The sequence below is a fragment of the Chrysochloris asiatica genome, unplaced genomic scaffold (assembly GCF_000296735.1).
Source record: "Chrysochloris asiatica unplaced genomic scaffold, ChrAsi1.0 scaffold00190, whole genome shotgun sequence".
Lineage (NCBI taxonomy): Eukaryota > Metazoa > Chordata > Mammalia > Afrosoricida > Chrysochloridae > Chrysochloris > Chrysochloris asiatica.
Window position 1 is genome coordinate 920,283 of NW_006408708.1, and position 6,105 is coordinate 926,387.

The 6,105-nt window shown below is 40.3% G+C and overlaps 1 pseudogene; it reads right to left on the reverse strand.

Annotated features, from left to right (window-relative positions):
- Positions 1 to 3,680: 3,680 nt before the first annotated feature.
- LOC102812459 lies at positions 3,681 to 5,067 on the reverse strand (annotated as a pseudogene).
- Positions 5,068 to 6,105: the final 1,038 nt, after the last annotated feature.

Genomic DNA, 6,105 nt, shown 5'->3' on the forward strand with positions numbered 1-6,105 from the left:
TGACTTGTAGTTTTGAACTGCCGACCTTGAGGGTAGCAGCCTGATTCGTAACCATTACACTATCAGATCTCCTACAGGATAGGCGCTCTAAATTAAGATATGGATGGTAATTACATAGTTATTTGAATTTATAAGCTAAGTTTGTAAAGTGCAGTCTTTATGGGGACAAGGTCTATAGCATTTCAGATTTGGCAGAAATAGAGAATGGGCTTTTAAATAAAAATAATCACAGGAACATTAACAAAAAATGATGAACAATTGAGAGAAAAATTCTTTTTCAGAATAAGTATTTTTTTTTTGTTTTTTTTTTAATTTAAAAACATTTATTGAACAAAAAGAAACCAGTGGAGCCCTGGGTAATACTGTGGGTTAATGTGCTCGACTGCAAGGTCAGTGTGAAACGCAAGGTTGGTGTGAAATGCAAGGTCGGAGGTTCAAGCTCACCAGCCGCTTCTCAGAAACCCTACACAAGATTGCTGTGAGTCAGAAACGACTCGAAGGCACTTAGCAACAACAATAACAACAATGTAAGAGTGTTAACATTGCAATGTGCCTGTGACATGGCGTGTTGATTATATTTTGTGTTTGGCATAGTTACAGGCCTTTGGAATCTGTGGTGTGTAGAACCATTGTCATTGTTCTCATATGTCACCATATATGTTTAGCAATGAGTCTACTAACCGACTCCACGGCACACAGCTACCAGCCACCATGTTTAGCATGTCCTGAAGGTGCACGACCTATCCGGCATGTGTGGTACTTCAGTTAAACGTAGCTAAAACTCTGGCATAGTACTCATTGTACTTTATTATTTTTTTCCCCTAACATTCAAACCCACAAGCCACTTCTTGAAAACACTATACAGGGTCCCTATGAGTCGGAACTGACTCCACGGCACTCAACAACAACAGGAACATAGGAAAGAAGGCAGCTATGCTGAGGAAAGGGATAACTCACATTATTGCAGAAATGCTAACAGGACTGAAAAAGTAATATTTGGGATCAATTATAGTTTACTCTAAATAAATGAGAATGTTGTTTTAGTGCTGTCGAATCAGTTCGATTCATAGTGATTCTCTGTAGGGTTTCTGAGGAGTGACTGCTGACTTTGAACTGTTGACCTTGTGTTTAGCAGTGCAGTGCTTATCCCACAGTGCCACGCCAAGACTCTACCCCAAGGAGAATTTGTTATGGTTGTTAAGTGTCGTTGAATCATCGAATACATAGGGACCCTGTATAGGGTTTCTGAGGAACAGCTGGTGAGCTTGAACCATGGACCTTTCAATTCAAACTGACTTTGCAGTACAGTGCTTTAACCCGCAGCACCACACCAGGAAAATAGGCTCAACTCAAACAATATCCCCAAATTTCACTGTAGTTATTTCTTAGATTATTATGTTACTCTCTGAGTCTCTAGTCATCGTTCACACTATCATTAAAATTCACTTTGATCATGTTTCTTCCCTGCCTTTAAAGCTTTCTGTAGCTCCCTGATAAAGAGTAATGAAGTCAGCCAGGTGATGTGATTCACAGATGGCTACCAAATACCAGTTACTGTTGTGATGATTCCGGCAACACTATGTATATCTGAGTAAAACTGTGCGTCGTAATGCTTTCAGTGGTTAAAAACCTTTTGCCTTTTGATTACCAGAGGAGTGAGTATACCATTTGTAGCACCCATGGACTCCACCAATGGTTACAGCCTGCCTTTATTTACTGCAAGATGGTTTGTGATATTTTTTCTGACCTGAAATACTCTCCTTTTTTCCTGTGAATCTACTTTCAATCCTAAATCAAAGACCACCTCAGTCTTCAAAACAACAAAGCTTTTCCTGAGCCTCAGGATGGAAGCACTTTTTCCCTCTTCTGATTCCCTTCTTATGGTACTTATTATTCAGCTCACTGTAAGGTTGGTTGCCTCTTGTTTCTGTTTGTACTTTGTCATTGACTGCTATTTGGACTATGCCTTTATATTCCCTAGGGTTCATAACACTGTGCTTTTGGCAAGCAAGGGTCATTCACCAAACCTTTATAGATTGATTGATCCAAATGAAGATGAATTAATTAATTTGCTCATTTATTCACTCATAAAGGCAATGATAATGATCTAGGCACAAAATAAAGGTCTAAAACCTATTTAATTGTATAACACAGAATATAATTATCTACAACCAATTCTATGACATTGTAAGCTTCTATCATAATTTTCTTGTACAATCCAATTAATTCCTGTTGATGAAGGCATTTGGATATTCCCCAAATGTTTTTGCAAAGACTCAGAGCCATCTCTGATGGTATAGACATAGAGTAAAATCTTGTTTCACAGATATTTGATTTTAATTTCAAGTCGTAGTGTACACGTGTGTATATAGATTGCCTGTCTTATCTAGTGCTGCTGCTATTAACAGAAATGCCAAAAGTGGATGGCTTTAATAAACACAAATTTATTCGCTTGCAGCTTACAAGGCTAGAAGTTCAAATTCAGAAAGGTCCTTGTCTCCTTTCAACATTTGTAGGTACAGTATCCCTTGGAGATCTCCAAGTGTGTTGGCGTCCATCTTTCCCTGAATCTAGGAGCTTCACAGTGCAGGGTCCCAGGTACAAAGGACACACTCTACTCCCAGATCTTCTTTCTTGGTGGTAGTGTGCCTGCTTACTTCTCTCTCCTTTTAAATGTCATGAAATTGACTCAAGATACAACCTAATCCTATAGATTTCATAATTACATCAGATTTGGACTAATCACATCAGATCATATCATGAGATGACTACATTATATTAGATCTCACCATGGACAATTAATACATCTTAAGTGCTAAATCATTGAGAATTCTAGCCCTGCCAAGTTGACATAAAATGGTAGCCATCACATAGATATATGCATATGGTATACACATATATGAAGGAGCTTCAAAAAGGTCATGGAAAAGCAGAATTAAATGATAATGGATTTTTTTTATGAACTGTTTGAAGCCCCCTTGAATACATACAGAGACACTATTTAAAATGTGAAATAAAAGCAAAAGGTACATTGAATTAAACTGTATCTTAATACATTGGAGACTATAAATACCATAATTTGTACTGCCAACTTGTAGTTATCGGAAAAAATACTTTTCTTACAAAATAAAGAAACTGGCTCATAAGCTATTTGTGGGTTTGTGCGATAAGCCTTGGTCTACTAGCCACAGGGTCGGCAGTTCAAACCCACTAACCACTCTTTGAAAACCCTATACAGGGTCGCTATGAGTCAGAATCTACTCAATGGTACTTCGTAACTACAACAACAAGCTATTTAAAACATGCTAAGATGTATGAGGGGACTTCAAAAAGTTCATAGCAAACATTATTCTTTAATTCCATTTCTATATGAGTTTTTTTTTTTTTTTTTTCTCATTAAACTTTGTTTTAATGGGTCTCAAAATTCTGTGACAAATTTTTGGTCAAGTTGTTTCCATTTAAAAAGTACTGATTTTAAAAACTAATAACTTAAAACTGCCACACACAAAAAACACAAATGGTCCACATAACATTCCTTTCCTTCTGAAGGTTTTACAACGCATTGTTATCATTAACCAGTCTTTTACTATTAAACTTAAATGGCCAATTGAGACAAACACTTCTGAAACCCTTCTTCCACCACTGATTAAGACTGGAGTGGCAGGTGTTAAAGGTAATATTCATTTAGCCTTCTGAGCTTTCTGAGCAGACTTGGTGACTTTGCCAGCTCCAGCAGCCTTTTTGTCCACTGCCTTGATGACACCCACAGCAAGTCTGTCTCATGTCGCGAACAGCAAAACAACCCAGAGGAGGATAGTCTGAGAAGCTTTCAACACACATAGGCTTGCTGGGAACCATGTCAACAATGGCAGCATCACCAGACTTCAAGAATTTGGGGCCATCTTCTAGCTTCTTACCAGACCGGCGATCAATCTTATCCTTGAGCTCAGCAAACTTGCAAGCAATGTGAGCTGTGTGACAATCCAGCACAGGTGCATATCCAGCACTGATTTGGCCTGGATGGTCCAGGATGATCACCTGTGCAGTGAAGCCAGCTGCTTCTATTGGTGAATCATTTTTGCTGTCACCAGCCACATTGCCACGGCGAACATCTTTGACAGAGACGTTCTTTACATTGAAGCCTACATTGTCCCCAGGCAGAGCTTCACTCAAAGCCTCATGGTGCATTTCAGCAGATTTTACTTCAGTGGTAACATTGACAGGAGCAAAGGTGACCACCATGCCTGGTTTGAGAACACCAGTCTCCACTCTGCCCACAGGGACAGTGCCAAGACCACCAATTTTGTAGACATCCTGGAGAGGCATACGCAGGGGCTTGTCAGTTGGATGAGTTGGTGGCAGGATGCAATCCAGAGCTTCAAGCAATGTGGTTCTACTGGCATTGCCATCCTTACGGGTGACTTTCCATCCTTTGAACCAAAGCATGTTAGCACTCGGCTCCAGCATATTGTCACCATTCCAACCAGAAATTGGCACAAATGCTACTGTGTCAGGGTTGTAGCCAATTTTCTTAATGTAGGTGCTGACTTCCTTAACGATTTCCTCATATCTCTTCTGGCTGTAGGGTGGCTCAGTGGAATCCATTTTATTAACACCAACAATTAGCTGTTTCACACCCAATGTGTAAGCCAGAAGGGCATGCTCATGGGTCTACCCATTCTTAGAGATACCAGCTTCAAATTCTCCAATCCCAGCAGCAACAATCAGGACAGCACATTCAGCCTGTGAGGTTCCTGTGATCATGTTTTTGATAAAGTCTCTGTGTCCTGGGGCATCAATGAATGTCACATAGTACTTGCTGGTCTCAAATTTCCACAGGGAGATATCAATGGTGATGCCTCACTCATGTTCAGCTTTCAGTTTATCCAAGACCCAGGCATACATGAAGGAGCCCTTCCCCATCTCTGCAGCTTCCTTCTCAAATTTTTCGATGGTTCTTTTGTCGATTCCACCACATTTGTAGATCAGGTGACCAGTAGTGGTTGACTTGCCGGAGTCAACGTGTCCAATAACGACAATGTTGATATGGGTCTTTTCCTTTCCCATTTTGGTTTAGGTTTTGCGATGGTTTTCACCAACACCTGTATTCTGGCAGCAAACCCGTTGCGAAAAGCTCTATATGAGTTTTTTGAAGACTCCCTCATACATACTTTATATGTGAAGTTGTCATGGCCAACAATAAAGTTTGGTGTCTCTGATTATGGCAGTGGAGCCCAAATATGTTTTAGTGTCGAGAGCCCTGGGAGGTGATTTAACGTTCAACGTTCCCTCTTATAAATATGTATTTTCATGGGCAAGTCCCACAGTCACCTATTCCTCCTGAGTCTCTGTTCTCCTATCTTCAGTATGTCGTTAACAATACCTGCATCCTTATACATAGGCCAGAAAAATGTCATGCATGTGAAATTTCTTTTCAACCTGTCAATGTAATCTAAATCCTCTAAATGTAATCAATCCTCTAAAATGTAAATAAAAGAATCAACTACCTTGTGTTGATTGCAACCTCCTGTGTGTGTGTCAGAGTAGAACTGTGCTCCAGAGGTTTTCCAATGGCTCTTATCTTACAGAAATGGATTGCCAGACTTAGCGTTTGAGGTACCACTGGGTGGACTGAAACTTCCAACCTTTTGGTTAGCAGCCGAGCTACTTAACCATTTGTGTCAACAGTCATTACTGTTGTGATCAACTTATAGTGATCCGACAGGACAGAGTAGAACTGTTCCATAGGGTTTCTAGGGCAGTAAGTTTTTATGGAGGCAAGCTACCATATCTTTCTAGTGCACAGCAGGGAGTTGTCGGACCCATTGACCTTTTGGTTATCAGCTGAGTGCTTAACAACTATACCACAAGGGGGCTTTGTTGTTGTTGTTAGGTGCCATCGAGTCGGTACCGACCCATAGCGTTAACAATACCTGAATATGTCGTTAATATTCAGGTATTGTTAACGACAGTTGTTGTTAGGTGCCATTGAGTCGGTACCGACCCTTATGCACAGCAGAATAAACACTGCCCGATCCTGGGCCAACCTCACTACTGTTGCCACGTTTGAGTCCATTGATGCTGCCACTTTGCCACTCCATCTCA